The 16,561-nt window shown below is 45.3% G+C and overlaps 1 pseudogene; it reads right to left on the reverse strand.

Annotated features, from left to right (window-relative positions):
* Positions 1–2,744: 2,744 nt before the first annotated feature.
* LOC120838259 lies at positions 2,745–9,801 on the reverse strand (annotated as a pseudogene).
* Positions 9,802–16,561: the final 6,760 nt, after the last annotated feature.

A 16,561-nucleotide genomic window follows, 5' to 3' on the forward strand; every position in this document is an offset into this window, starting at 1 on the left:
TCAATAGCAGCAGATGTCCCTGGTAGGGTATTCATTAGCAGCAGTTCACAATGTTGACCTGAGCAAACCATTTGGTATACAAACATTTTTTTACAACGTATTGAGCACACGAGATAGGGGACAAACCCGCCAATTGAAGTCTGACGTCTGCCTCCCGTGTGGTTTCCTAAATAAAATTAAATGGCAGAAGTAAGTGACCTCCAGCAAGCTTGATGCCAGACGCAGCTTTATAATAATAATAATAATAATAATAATAAATTGTTTTATTTTTCTCGTGCCCACAAACAACCTCTCGGTTTACAGTGTGGTGCACTAAACATACATGGAGTAAAACCTAAAAATACAGGAAACAAGAAATTTGTATCAATAAAAGTCATGCAACATTATCGTAATGCAAAAATTGATTATTGATTAATTCACAAACATCCAGTCACGAAAATTTAACATAAACTCCTGGGTGGATAAAATTGGATTTGGGTAGACAGATATTTATTGGTTTGAACATGTACGCTTTTTACTTTCAGCGGCGTCGAGATTAAATCCGGCATGGACAACGCTGCACTCAAGTGACTTTCATGCAGACGACTTCCTTTCGGCGTCACATGTTGCGTGCCTCGGGCGCTTTTGTCAGGCACTCACAAGCTGTCTTTGACACGTGTTTCACCCGGTGAGCCCCACCATTTGTGTCTAAATAAATTAATTGAATTGGATATCTTAAGAAAATTGATTGGCTCCAGCCATGAGACCGAGCACAATATATACTATGTATAAATTCGTAAACAAACGGATCAAGGGAATGCTTATAACGCAAAAATGATTCCCCCATATAATAGAAAGCAACTGTTTTGTATTTCTTACGAAGGCAGAGCACGATGCTTTCAAGAAACAGACATAGTGGCTTTTTACCATGACTATTTGCTTTCTTTAAGACCATAAATGCGTCATCATAAATATACCTTGCGCTTCTTATTGCCCAACAATCACTTAGCCACTACCACTTAGGCAAATGTGCCCTGTCATAAATAATTGGCCTCTCAACCCTCGTCTCTTAGAGTCCTCCATATACTCACATGGCGCTAGTGCTTACGCTGATTCATTTCCTGTATCCGGTACGCCGGCGGTGCGAATACAGAGTGCCCGTTACTTCAAAAATGGAATGGATTACAATTACAAATTACCGAGCCTCAAATATACTGGATTACCGTTACAAATTACTTTCGCTGAAAATTAAGGGATTACTTTTCTCTTTACGTTACAAATTACTTTCACGTTACTTTGCCAGTATGCTTATCGAGAAAAACAAGAGAAACAATTTTGATGCTTACAACAAAATTCTGCAGCACCTTGTAAAAAAAAAATAATTGTATTTAATGGGGAGAATGTAGGTGCACGACCGTTCGCCTGTAAGCTGACATGGCAGCGGAAGCTGCAACATACACCGGCTAGCTTAGGGCGACTGGAAATGATCCCTTGAATCCTGCAGACAAAGCTAGCGGTTCGCATGCTCAGTAGCAGTGTCTACCTCCGCTACGAGATCGAGAAGGCAACGCTCACTCGGCGTTGTCTTTTTGATCTCTGTTTTTCCGCATATTTGTATATGCCCATGCTCGTTTTTATAGAGGTTCTAGTGACCGGTCATACAGGAAATCGTGTTTTCTTTTCGCATATTCTCGTCTTCACGATGTTTTCTATCTCGCTGAACTTGTTATCTTTATGCTTCTGAATTGCCTGCTCATATTGCTCTAGCTTCTGTAGTATATTCAGAGGTTTTTAAAAAAAAGCTACAAATAATTAGAGTAATCTGTTACCAAGATTTTTTAACAAAATTACATCAGAAATTACCGCTGCAAAAAGTAACGCGGCAATTACAAGATTACTTTAAAAATGAACGGAATACTTCCCAAGTCTGCGCAAATAGTCAAAACGTGTTATAAAATCAAGTGCAAAAGTCGTGCACATACTGATGGCATGCCGTTAGCTAGTAAACATAAGTATGAGACGACACTTCACGAAGCAAGGCAAAAGATCGTGGCAAAGCGCGACGAAAAACACGGATACAACGCCTTCGCAAAGGCGCGGCTGTAGGGGAGAGCGGAGCGACGAGCTGAACCCGCCCTACACCCTAAAAAAAGTCTGTGCGTTCACTTTCCCGCACAACACTCGGAGAGCCAATCAGCTCATCTTACGGAGCCAGCTCAGCGAATGACAATGTCCAAACATATGTTTAGACCAAAAAGCGCAGTCTGAGTTATGACATTAAGCAATGCAAAACGTCACGCTTGCATTGCTTAATGTCACAACTCAGACTGCGTTTTTTGATCTAAACATATGTTTCGGCATTGTCATTCGCTCAGCTGGCTCTGTAAGTTGCTCTGATTGGCTCTCCGAGTGTTGTGCGGGAAAGTAGACGCACACACTTTTTTTAGAGTGATGACGGCCGCGTCACGTGATTCCAAGATGGCAGCGCCCATGCCGCTGAGGCTGAAAAGATCTATACACACGCCCGTTTCCACCTCCCACCTCCCTCCCCACAGCCAACCCCAAGAAAGAAAAAAAGAAGAAAAGAAAACGTCCGTAATGTGAGCTCTCCGTATAATAACGACGCAAAGGTACACGCATTTACCAAGTTCGTCTCCAAAAATATGTTGCCTTTACAGCGGGATATTCCTATTAACGATGTCCGTATTAACAAGACAACTGTAAATCCTTTTTTTTTTTTTTTTTTTGTCTCATTTTGTCTCAGGCAGAGTCCAGCCGAGTGACCCCAAAGACGCAGAACTCATGTCAATAACGTCTTCATTATGTTTTACGGATTACACTTTGGTGCCCAGAGTTGTGTCTTAGCCGTAAACGCAGATGCACGTCAGCTTCCAGCGTCCTCCACAGTAACCTCCACGGCGGCCGAGTTTATTGCGGCAGTGACGATCACAATAGCCATTGTATGGGCAAAAGAACCCTCGACCTGGAGAGAGAGAGGAGAGGTGCACATGATATTACCTTCATGACCGTGTTGCTCATTCGGCCTTAGCCAGTTAAAACGGCTGTGAAAAGTTTCCATGGCCAGAGGCACTCTTGACGAAAGTTAACTAATATCGTACTCCCCTGAATCAAAAAACACATTGAATTTTTTTATTTTTCTTGCATCAACATTTTTTTTTTAATTTAAAGTCTATTCTTATCATAACTTAGTGTACCTAAAGTTTTTTTTTTTTTCGCGCAATGTGACTGTACGTGAACCCTGCAGTTGGCGAGTTGACCCTGTCTAGCAACTATATCTACGTCAACGTACAAACCTGAATAGCATCCTTAATTGCGCTACCGTTTAAACAAAGGAGCTAGAAAAAACGTATACGTGTATTGCACGCACCGGGACGATATTAGCTCAAACGCACGATCTGCGTGTTTTCCGCGCCTGTAGTTTTATTTTCATTAGTATCTCTCAAACTGTCAAAGCGCTCAATGATTGAGACCCCAGCTTTCCGTTATCCCAAGTCGAGTTTGAACCAAAGTCTCTTTAAGGGCACAGGGTAAGTCCTATACTCCCCATGCATTTGAGGCCATGTTGAGGAACATTTTTCTCGGTGACTATTAGGAGTATTCCTGTCATGTAAATATCATTTTGTTCGAAATATTGTGTTTTATCCACTGAACTAGAATTATTTGAACCAATCTAAAATAAGTTTTTTTTATATTTTTTTATTCTAGTACTGAAATTTTAGTTGTTTTCATCTATTAAAAACTTCGTAACTCAAAAACTGCTAGGTGCACATTTTTAATTTTAGTTCAGTATTTTTGAACATCCATGCATGTGGTATAAATAAAAAATCAACCCTCTATAATGTCAGGTTAAGGAGAAAATGGTACCTATGTACTAAAAAACACTGTTTTGAGATAATTGAGTTTAAAGTAAAAAAACTGGTAAATAACGAATTTCTATTGGCACCACCAGCCTCAGAGTCATTTTTTCAATAGCCGCCAGCTTGAAAGGCATTGCTAAAGTCATGTCGTCGCCTTTAGGCTTATCGCCTTGCTTGCCGGGCCTCTTTTGTGACCTGCCATGTCGCTTCGTCCGTAAAGTATATTAGAGTGACGTCAACTTCCCTCAGCCACTTGATGGCTTTCCAAACAGGGTTCCATCCACAAAACTTCAAAACATTGGCTTCTGCAATGCTGCCACCATTGAATAAAGGAACAGCATTCAATGGCGCCATTTTGTCGTTAAGAAAACAGAAACGATTGAATGTACACACGGTACATTCAATTCAATTCAATTCATTCACACGGTACGAAAAACGTGCACAGCGTCTCGTGATTGTCTTGGTTGAAAAAAAGCTATGCAATAGTTGCGAAATAATTTTTTGAGATTATCTGTTACTGGGCAAGCTTTTAGGTCTTGTGTTGATTTTGTTTTGTTGGAGAATTCATCGATAAACAGGGAGTGTATCCCAAAAGGAGGCGTGGTCACCTGCTACTTGCTTTCGGAAGAAGTGATTTTCAGCCCGAAATATAGCTTTCTAAAAACACTGGGACAATGGAAAATGTGCAGAAAGAACTAAACTTTTCAAATTGAGAAAAAAAAACTAAAATCAATTTTTTTTTTCAATTTTTTCAACCGAAGAAGCACGGTGATCTATGTTTCAGCGTATATAGTCCGTTGTAGTATAGTTAAATGAAGAGGGTAGGACGAAGATGGGGGGGGGGGGGGGGGGGGGGGGGAGTTTAAAGGAGCGGTACAATGATATTCAATTGGAATGTTTTTCACTTTACACAAATTTACTGGTCGTGGGGCTCAAGTACACTCGCACGCAATGCCGATGACCAAAAAACCTCTTTGTTGCGGCGTAATTTCAAGAATCAAAAAGCGTCTTTTTTTTTTTCAGTAGTTCCTACGGAAAACTTAATGACGTAGCGTGGTGGTCCCGGTGTCGGCATAGTCGCCCAGTGACGATATTGGGATCCGGCTCATAGAAACAAATTGGGTTGTGTGTATGCTTGTTCAGCCTAGAACCCGGTCTGCCTCAAGGGGCTTCGAGTCTCTCAGCCGTAGATGAGCAATTTAGCCAGTGCATGCAGGGCAACCGCTAGCCTGGGGTCTTTAACGTGCACCACGCAGTAGTGATACACGATTGCACGCCGGTACGGTGCTCATCCAGATCGAAACGGGGCGGGGGTGGGTATTGAATCCAGGATCCTGGGTACCACAGCGCGAGCTTTCGCTCCACGTGCACCGAGCTGGTGTGCGCTAACCTGCGGCTGATAGACTGAATCCGAGCAATGCGTGAACACTCGATATGAGCTCGTGATAATCAATAGCTCGACAAGCATTCGGTATAGTTCCCCGTGTCCAATCGCTGCAACGACGACAATGTCTGGAACTCAGCGCCATAACAATGTCTGGAACTCAGCGCGTGTCCTGTGCTTTGCCAACCTCAGCGCTTGGCTATGATCAACATTGGCGGCAGATAAACCACTCCATATTACGTGGCCGCTTGTTCTGGCTTCGAGTTGAGACGGTGAACGCTGCTGGGTTTTCTTTGATTTTTTGTGCGACGTCTATTGCGAGGGGAGAAAAACCCTCGGAGGTTTATGGCCAGTGCACTGGCCATAAACCTCCGAGGGATTCGTTCTAAGCAGTATTCGCGCAGAGTACAAAAATTGCTGCACCGCCCCTCTAAAGGGGCCGTGCAACGATGTTAGGTTTGGAACGCTTCCCACTTTACACCAGCTTGCTGGCACTGCTTGGTGGGGCCAAAAAAAAACAAAAAAAACTTGAACGCAACGCCATTGACCAAGAAGCTTCTTCGTCGCGGTGGAATTCCAAGGGTAAAAGCGAACCTTTTCTTTCAGTCTCTCCTTCGCAAAACTCGATGGCGGAGCTGTGGAAACAATGCCAACAATGCGATCCCCAGGAGTGCGTCATCAAGATATGCGATCCCCGCTGTGGCGATATTTCAATGCTGCTCATGCAGTGGACACGAAGACTGCGTAGGCATTTGATTTTGGATCGTGCGAGTCAATGCCTCGACATGCGTCTTGGTAGTGGCTCGTGCAAAATCGATGGGATGACGGAAAGAGCCGAACTTCTATACTATGCGTGGAAATCAGCGCGCGCCCTGGACTTTGCCGACCACAACGCGTGGCTGTTAAAAATATTGGCCGCGTATAATCGGCTCCAGATCACTATCCTCACCCCTGCCCGTTTCGATCCGGATGAGCATCGTACCGGCGTGCGGTCGTGTTTCACTACTGCGTGATGCACGTGAAAGACCCCAGACTAGCGTTTGTACTGCACTGGCGAAATTGCTCATCTACAGCTGGAAGACTCGTCGCCCGTTGAAGCAGACGAACTTCAGGCTGTATGAACGTACACACAATTTCTCTTTTACTCCAGGTTCTTCTACTCTTTTTTTCTTTTACTCGGAGTCGGAGCGCATCTCGGCCCCGGCAGCAGCGCGCCCTGTGGAGAAATAGTTCAACCAGCCTCTGCTGCGCTGTCGTCGCGCGACGCAGCAAAAACTAGTTGCATTGTTTCTCCACGGGGAGCGCGGCCGTCGGGGCCGAGATGCGCTCCGATAGCAAACCGAACCTAAAAACTGTCGATTTTGTGTGGTTTTTTAGAAAGCCGTAAAACGCTTCGCGTGCCTTCTATCGTTCTGCAATTTGTTGATTTAGTGTTTTTTGATGATGCTGAGATTTTCTAATTTGAAACTATGCCCTTAAACACAATATTAAAAAAAGTTAATTAAGCAAAAATAATTAACAATCTATTTATCCCGGACTTTAATAATGTTCCTAATGAGGCCCCTGGCCCAGGACCAAACCGACACAAGCCTTTTTTTTTGTGGTTGTTGCGACGCGTAGTTTTCGCAATATCGAATTTGTCCACCTTTCGTGAAACACCCTGTATATATATACATATATATAACACCTTTCTGATCAACATGTGATAAACGGTGCAGTATACAATTTTGATTATAAATCAACCTCGATGTGCAGTTGAGAACAGTGCAAAAACACTCACTCTCACAAATTATTCACCTGCATGCAACAAAGAGGTTCGTTGATATTTTCCGGCCCCCCAAGAGCTACTTCCTTTTATTATTCACAATAGCCTGCTGCGCTCAAAAGGGGACACTCGCACGGCGTTGAGGAGGCAGGGACGTGTAACAGTCGGCACATGACCGGAGTTGAAATGTCTCCCTTACAATTTACTTTAGGTTAAAATTTCACATTTTGCCCTTCATACAGCTGTACTCGCCCACGTCCAAGTAGCGGAAGCGTTAAATTTTTACTTTATTTTGTTTCGTCAACTTTTTACCGGTTAAAACTACTCGCGATTAAAGCATTCATTGATTAATCGGTAGTTTGATCGATCAATTTCTTAGCCCTACTAAAAGCCATTTCAATTCAGATACGAGTAAAATTCTTTCGGAAGAACACTCACGGACTCTGTGGAGTACAAGTTCGTTGTTCCCTTCAGCCGGAAACGCAGCAAGGCATCCTGGAATGTAAACGACATAACAATTGATATCTTAAAATACCAGGAGTGTCGGAAATTTAATAAAAACGAGAAACGCTTCAAGCACACGCAGGCTCTCAAATATACAAAACACTTCCGACCAGCCTGAGTTTTCTTCCTTTGATGCTCTTCTGTAGGTTAATTGATCTCTCTCGATATGCACATTCACCACGTTTTTAAAGCGATCGCTTTAAAAACGTGGCAGGATTGCATGGTTATCCGCGGACAGGCTTCAGTCATGTTCTAAGCATGTTTACGTTATACATGCCATGTCTGCGGACTGTCTTTTGTACCATGTACTGGCTTTGCGCATTTCAATATGGCTCCGCGGCCAATGAGACAGCGGCAACATAAGAACACCGAACAACCAATCGGGAAAAGCGTAAACATATTATAGGCACGCCCATTGCGCGTTTTTCAAGCTGTCTGCGAATATGTTATGTTATGTCTGCAAGGGACATTGTATAGACGCTTTGCAGCAGCTGTGCATGGGCGCCGCCATAACTGACCTTCAGTTTTTGTTTCCCCTTATTACGTTTACTTCACTTCATTATTACCATAGCATGCTAGGTCATTGCCATTCTAGATTTTATTCTGTCTTTCTCCCCAGCATTGGCCTTTGTGGAGGCTCGTCCACACTAATTTCAGTGGCTCGGTATCTCGGAAAAACAAGAGAAGGTCAGCAATGGCGGCTGTATTTTGGCACGTGTGTAAAGCGTCTATAGACCGACACGCTGTTGACACAAAAGACCCACATCAGGTACGGCCACTGCGCTCACGCAAAAACCAGATTCGCGTGAGGAGAAGTTTCTGCGCATGCGCCGTGGCGACAACAGCGCCACCGCAGAGGCGTGACGTCAGAGCGGCGTTTTGGTCTATAGACTCTCCTACCCACACTGCTCATTAAAGCTTACGTCTTAAGCCCGAAACGAAAGTTAGTTTTGGCGCAGGTACTCTCCACGACGTTAGTAGACAGTTTTGTGGACCGTACGCTATAGCTTTGCGTACGCAAGGAAATTGCGGGTCGTGAGTGCGCATGCGCAGAACGCAATAGAAGGGCTAGCGTATTGCGTACGCACGCAACGCTGGGGATTTGGCGTGGCGGGCTAGCGCAGGCTAGCGGGCGTTGCGGGACGCTCTCGAGAGAGTCTCGGACCCAACGAGAGCGCCAGTTTCAAGATGGCGGTATACCCCCGACTGGCGCAGCAAGTGGCGACGTGGTGTTTTCGAAGTTCTGTGTTACGTTGAAATTGCGTGGTGTTCAGCTCGGCAATTCTTTCTGGGACCTACCGCGGTCGAATCAGATCGCCCTGCAGCTGAAGGAGTGCACAGTGAAAATGTTCGCCTTGCACTCAAAGTGTGCGTCTACGCTGCGATCTGCTCAACGCTAAGCCTATTCGCACAGTTCATCGCCGAAGTTCTCGCTATGCACTGGACATCAGTAGGTCATGAATTTCATTCCTCGATAGCACTAATAAAAGCTGCCGTTTCCACGGGACGACTGACGGAGGCTCCGTGATCGAATTTGGCTACGCCCTTGTACTCGTATATAGCCTCTGTACCCCGCAGAAAATTGCGCTTGACGAGGCAGCTGCGGCTTGGGTTAATTTGAAATAAAATAATTGGACACGTTTCCATTTTGAATATTTCTTTCCAGGTGCATGGTTGCGATATAGAACGCGCAATTCTACGGGTCTAGCAAATTTAACCAAGATAATTCGCGGTGTTCACTCGAAAACGCAACGCACAACTAAATTCGGTCCGGGCAGGTCATTTTTAGCGTACGCTATACTATTGCGTATTGCGTACGTAAGAGCCAGCAACGCTATACTAAAACTGTCTAGTATAGCACCAAACACGATATCAGCGTATTTGCCATTCTAAAAGCCCGATTCCCGTGGTACGCTTTCTGCTTGCGACTTTGCAGTTGCGACGTCGGGCACCACAGCTTCTCCCAGGCTTTTTTTCTTTTCCACACGAGGACCGTCGCAACTGCGAAATCGCAAGTAAAATCGCCCCATGTGAATCAGGCTTCAGGCATTACGGAAACAATCCAGCGAAGATAATCAAAGCTTACTCCATAGCTTTGTGACCCGAACGAGCCGGTTGGAAGCAAAAGAAAGCTATAGAGTTCGGCGTAAAACACAAGAGCGGGAGTTGGGCGGGCTAGAAGTCTCGATGCATAATATACTTGAAAGGGGCATATTACCTAAGGCACATATTATGAGCGCTGCAGCCAGGCAAACCTTCATGTTGACCGGATAAACCTCTCTTGTCCAGAAGAAAACTTGACCAAGCGTCCGAACTGTGCTGGATTCGTTAGATTTTATACACGAAATAAATGCTGAAGAGCAAGCAAAAGTTATGAAATCCGAGGTCACAAAATAATAACTATTGTTAAAATAAGGTGAACGATCGTAACTCCTGCTTACTGGGCGCAAAAAAAAAAAAAGGAAAAGAAGCCACTTGAATTGTTCTTATGTGAGGCTGTTCACGTTTCCATTTAGCTGTCACAGCAAGCGACACTTTTGTTTCGCATGTGTCAACGTACCGTAGCTCTGAGCGCGTGGAGTGAAAGCTCGTGCTGCAGAACCCAGGGATTCTGGATTCAACCCCTGCCCCTGCCCCTTCCGACCTGAATAAGCATTGTGTACCGACGTGACGTCGTGTACCGCTATTGTGTGATGCAGGTAAAAGACCCCATGGAGGTTAGTGGCTGTGCTGTACTTTATAAATTTCTCAACGACAGCTGTGAGTCAACTTAATTAGTCCTTTGAGGTAGATTAATTTCAGGGCGGTCTAAAAATATGAAAACAACACAATAGACGATATGCATGTACAGATCCTCGATGCGTTTGCGTTTGTCTTGCAAGTAGCGTCAAAAGCGCCAGTGCACGAGGCCCCTGTCTCGAGCGGCCCTTGGAAGCAAATGACGGCGCAGCGCTGAGGGGTGGAGAGATGTGTTGTATAAAACGGGAACGAGGTAGTTTGGCTAACTATTTGGCCGCGGATGCGGAAGCACGCCAATCAGATATCTGCCGGGGAAAAAGTGAAAGGGGGGAGATAGTGCGATGATAGAGGTCGTTAAGGTGACACACGAATAGGTCCCTACTCGAGAAACGGGCGATAATACGTCTAAAGCGTCTGTCACGCCTGTCTGTCACACATTCGTTCACAGTTAAATGAGCGGCCCTTGGAAGCGAATGGCGGTGGAGCGCCCGCTGGTGGCACGTGTCTTGCGCGTTTCCACAACAATGGTTGGCGGTACTTATAAGTGTGAGCGCCTCGTCCATGTCTCCTTCTCTCCTTGTGTCCTCGTTGTTTTGGCGCCTCACTTCAAGCGTGTACAACCAACTAGCCCAACTCGCCGTTCTAAAACATGGTCAAATTGACGCTAACGCAGTTGCCATAAATGGCACGAGCACATAGCCATTCTTCACAATTTTTTTTTTATAATTAAATAGCGTAAAAATGGCACGGGGTGGTCTGGAAAAGACGAGCTGACAGCACAGAGGTGGACGGAAGTTTTGAAGGGAAAATTCCTAATACATTTTCGTATAACCAACCCAAAAATTCCCATGGGCCGTATCGATCAAGAGGCACACCCTGTAACATGCTTCGCGGTGCCTGTTTCAACAGCCGGCGTGTAGCGTCTCGGTCTGCGCGACGTAAAGTAAGCGACCGGAGCGACTTTGCGAACAGATCAGCCTACAACCTCGGTGGTAACAGGAGGTAGGGCTCACCAGAACCTGAACCTGCGCCCCCTGTGAGCGCCAATAGATCTGCTGCCGTGTTTTGCCGCAAAACGCAAAACACACAAAAAATTTGAATGAGATTGTTTGAAACTTAATTGATATGACAACGGTTTGGAGAATCGTGAAATTCAATTTGGGTGTGCTCATGTGACCTACGTCAGTGATGGTGCAGCAAACCACTTTAAGAACAAATACCAACTACACGAGCTGCTGAGCAACGAGTACACGTCAGCGAAGTGGATTCAAAGATGAACTATAGACAGGGTAACACACTAGCAAATTTTGAAGACCTTAGCTTTTATAGATACAGAGAAACAAAATCTTTAATCCAGAGCTTTATTGCGCGATGTGCCATATTTGCGATTTTGTTTCTCAAAGTAACAACCCTAATAGTAAGTGATTAATACTTTTTTGTCATTCCTTCCTATGCCTAAGTTGTCAGTAAATATTTCTACACCCGTACCAGAACCGTTTTTTTGGAAGGGGGAAGCCGCCCAAAATGCCAACATCGCGCGATACGTAAAACGCGCACGTGACTGAGATGGTGCTTACACATTTTCTCGCAAAAACTTTTTTTTTTTGTTTTTCAAAACAAGGATTGGTTTTTTTTGCTTCTGGGCATAAAGTCAGCAAAATATTTATTTCTTTTTCATGAAAATTAAAAATGGTTACCTGACATGGTTGTTCGATCTTATCTGAAAACGAAATGTACAGCGCCATCTACTAGTGCGACAAAAACTACGCCAGGCAAATTGGTAGCGGCGGGAAAACGAAACCAACCCTATAGGCTTGGAACCCTTGCAAACAAGCTGCCACGCTTCGTACGAGAGGCGGAATATCAACGCACAATTGTGTTCTGCTTTGTAAGGTAAGCATCAAGGAGCATTCGATTCCTGCGGGAGCAAGGTGCATACGTGAACAATTGTTCACCTTTATTTTTATTTGTTATTGTATTACACGCAGCTTTTGACAATATGAATCGGTGACAACGTGAAGAAACATGCGGCCGACGTTCTCGCACGGCGTGAATCAATGGTCTATTCAGGATTTTTTTTTTTTTTTTTTTTGAGGGGGGGGGGGGGGGGGGAAGGGGGGCTGAGGTGGCTTGGATGTCCATGACCTGGGGTGCGCAGAAAAAGGGGGGGGGGGGGGTCAAATTGCAAGTGTATGTTATAGGATCGGTTGGGTTTCGGGGGGCGGAACGGGAAGGGGAAGGGGGCCGAAGCCCCATAAGCCTCCCCTGGCTACGCCACTGGCGCGAACCTATTTACAACCATTGAAGTGGGCCCCTATAATATTTTCACAAAGTTTACCATATTTGTTTCTGAAATTGCAATTTATTTTCCAATGCACGATGTAGAGTCGACCTGTTTTGTTTTTTTTTTCCCTTTTTTTCTTGATGCAAAAGCAGCTATTAATGTGAACGCGAGACCAAGCCAGCGAAGGCGAAGCAAAAATATTGTACAGCTTTATAAATCTGTTTCATCACCCACAATTCAAGACTCGTACGGTTATATATAAATAAATATTTGTGCACACTATTCCTCCATTTCTAGGGATTTCTACCTTTGTTAACACATGTATACACTTTCTGTTTTTGTTAGCACTTCTGAATTGTTAACACAAAGCCTTTCTGCCCTTGTTAACCCTTTTTAACACGTGCTGGAGGCAGAGCTAGTATCTACTGCATTCTTAGGGGTGGCAGCGAAAGATGTACTTTTTAGCGGCTTGTTTCAAAACACGTGCTAATGGGAGGTTAAGCTGTGTCGAAACTTCGCTTCCACACATTAAAGCACGGTAATAGCATCCTTATTTAATTCTCTTAAAGGGGCCCTCCGGAGCGTTCTGCGATGGTCTATTTATGGCGGTAACTCAATCTACAGGCCCTAAGGATCCTAAAAATCATAAAATTACGGTCATGCGCGGCGGATTTCCCTATTAAAATTGCTATCAAAGTCCCCGGCACGCCCCCCTTTCTGAGATGACCCCGGAAAAGGGGAGGGGCATCTCTTTACGCGTCAGCCAATAGCAAGCGAAAGATTCCGGCGTCACTGCGCGTCACCAACGCGGCCGACCGCCGACCCGCGGAGGAATCTCTCGAACACGCGCGGACCGTCGTCAAGGAGCCCGGACTTTGTGCTCGGCAGTCGTCGTTCGTCGCACCGCACCGTCGCGCTGCTACTGCAATACGCAGTCGCATTCCACAGATGACAAGGAAACGTTTGCCTCGTTGACGTGGAAGGATCGCAAAGCTGGCCTCGGGGTCGGGATCCACGGGAAGAAGAAACACGTGTCCCGCAAACGCACGCCTGCAGACGCCCCGGGAAGCAGACGAGCCGACCCGCCGACGCATCACCCCATAGCAACAAGCTTGCGGGGAGAAAACATAGTTCGCTGGTTTTGGAGCGATAATTGCGGACTATGTTTCTCGCACCACAATCAGTTTACATTTTTTTTTTCAAACTCGAATTTACAACAAGCTTAAAAAAGTGTTGCAATAATAACGTTCGCATTCACCGCGAGGTGCAGCATTTCCATTGGTCAAGTTTTAGCGATGGGCAGGAAATGGGGGATTGTCTTCTAAGAGAAAATAGTCCCGATATATTTCTTCTGCCATCTGCTTAATAAACGGTTTTGTAATCTAAAACTCAGTATACATATTAACTTGCACCTACCACGCAATATAACAACATAAACAGACGATTGTTATTACTTCCTACGTGTGTTTACTGTATATTTGAGCACATATTTTCTGTCTTGTGCTTGCTATGTCAAAGCCTCAATTATATAATTTTTACGAACTATTTCGAGCTAATTCTGGCGCGCGTGCGTGTATTTGTGGGAAAAAAAAGGGGGGGGGGGGGGGGGAGTTGGGTGTGCAGACCCAGTCAAGCCACATTTTGGAGGCTTGTTTTCTGTCCCCCCCCCCCCCCCCCCCCCCCCCCCCGTTTTGTAAAATGTATGTAAAAAAAAAAAAGAAATTGCATTTTATCTTAGATAGTGAAATGTGATCAAAAATTCGCTTAGCCCACGTGCCGCGTCCGTGCATAAGTCTTTCATCGATGAGAATATAATAAGTCACTGAAATAGGCCTTGTCAAAATTCCGCGGTTTATTTATTAATAATAATAATAATAATAATAATCAATCAATGTTTATTTTACAGTGCCCAGGAACAAGCCCGAGGTCTTGGTGCTGGTACGCTGGTGGATAAAAAAAAAAAAAAGAAACATTATACACATCTCCGCAGAAAATAAGATACATTTTTAAGCATAATACTAGCCAGTGCACGAGTATTAGCAATAATAATAATAATAATAACAATAATAATAATAATAATCTTTATTTGCAAGAGTAATGTAACCCCGGGTGGCTTGCGAGGCGAAGACAGAAAGGCGAGGCCCGTACACTAGTGTGCCTGTCAGCCAACCACCCGGGGCATGAAATAACAAAACAAACAACAACAACAACAGAGAACGAATAAAAACGAAGTGAAACCGAACAATGGTCATGGCGTAGATTCATTTTAGGTGCTTTGATCGTGAGAATGCACGGCGCAAGGCAGCGGACTCGTCACAGTTGTTGGGGAGTGGAGATCGAATCGACAGGGGGGCCGCAAGAAAGTCTCTGAGGGCGGCGGGGAGTACGGAGTACGAGTGGCGCACTGTTCGGGCGTGCAGGAGTTCTGGCTGCCCGGATCGCTTCCCGATCCTGATGCATGAGTGGAGGTGGGTATCACTCATGGACCCGTCGAGCAACCTACAAAGAAGCCCAACCCGAGCCACTGTCCGGCGGTGGCAGAGGCTCTGCCACCTGAGGGCCCTAAGGCGAGCTTCATATGGCGGCACAGGGACTTGATTTGATTTGATTTACAAAAAAAAAAAAAAGCTAAACATTATTTCAGATACAGCCTAGTATTAATAACAAAAAAGAAACTCGTTCGTGGAAGACGAACGAGTAAGAAATCAGTAAAGGCTCATAATTAAATATTCGCGCGATCATAAAGGTACCTTTAGCTAACATACTTAACGGTTGGCGGCGGGTCAATTCACGATCGTCCGCGTGTGTCTTGTGCTCGCGGCACAGGAGCGCGGACTGATTCGCCGATTTCAAAAGGGCCTATGTTACAAATACCTATATGCTGGCCGCATTCCCACGGGCAGCACAAAGATACCGTTGACATAGGTCCCTGTGTAATCGGCGAATCAGCCCGCGCTCTTGAACCGCGAGCACAGGCCACGTGTGGAGGATCTCGGCCTGATTCGCTGCCGGCCATAAAGCTCCCTTAGGAAAAAACATCTTTATGATCGTTTCAATGGAGCCATGCGTTCTCCCTGGCGCCTGCATGTTTGTTGCTCCGGAAAGTGAACGAACCACACGTCATACACAGAAACAGTTAAAATGACACCGACTAACAATGGCATGGTGGCTCACTGTTATGGGTCCTCTGCATCACGTCACGACCATGATTTTCCTCGCCGTGACGTGATTCTGGCTACTTATCATTAGTGGCAAACGATATGTTCTATAACGCTTGTAACAAAAAAAAAAAAAAAAGAAAAATAGCAGGAATCTGGAGCTATCGGATGCTCAAGCCAGCACCGTCAGCATTGACAGATTGAACATTATTCTTGTTTCCGCCAATGAAAGCAGAATGAATCCCTTTTTAAGACGTCATAGTGAGTGTTTGGCGTGTCATGGAAAGTAAGGCCCCTTGACGTGTTTCCATTTGTCTTGCATGCAGCGTGAATTGCGCCAGTGCACGAGGCCCGTGACTCGTTCGGCCATTGGAAGCAAATGGCGGCGAAATGAGCGGCCCTCGGAAGAGAATATCGGCAGAGCACTCGATCGTGACCATATCTCGGCATTCCTCACTCATGAGTGCGATCACTCACATCCACTCACACTCATCGTTAGATATGAGGTGAGCGTGAGTGAGGCCGTAAGTCTCGGAAAATTGTGAGTGAGTGTGAGTTTTGAGAACTCATGAGTGCGACTGCGAGCGTTAGTTTCGGGAAGTCGTGACTGAGTGCGAGCGTGAATTCTGAGAACTCGTGAGTGTGGGTGCGAGTTTCAAGAACTTATGAGCGTGAGTGTGATGACCTTGATGAGCTTCTGAGAACTCGTGAGTGTGAGTGCGAGTTTCAAGAACTTATGAGCGTGAGTGTGATGAGCTGTGGCCTTGAGTGTGATGAGATGAGCTGAGAGCCTGATGACCGCGATGATAAGGGTGAGTGAATTTTGGTTTCGTGTTTAATCGTGATGGCCAGTGTGTTTGTTTGTGTGTG

The sequence above is a fragment of the Ixodes scapularis genome, unplaced genomic scaffold, assembly GCF_016920785.2.
Source record: "Ixodes scapularis isolate PalLabHiFi unplaced genomic scaffold, ASM1692078v2 PGA_scaffold10__122_contigs__length_95168666, whole genome shotgun sequence".
Lineage (NCBI taxonomy): Eukaryota > Metazoa > Arthropoda > Arachnida > Ixodida > Ixodidae > Ixodes > Ixodes scapularis.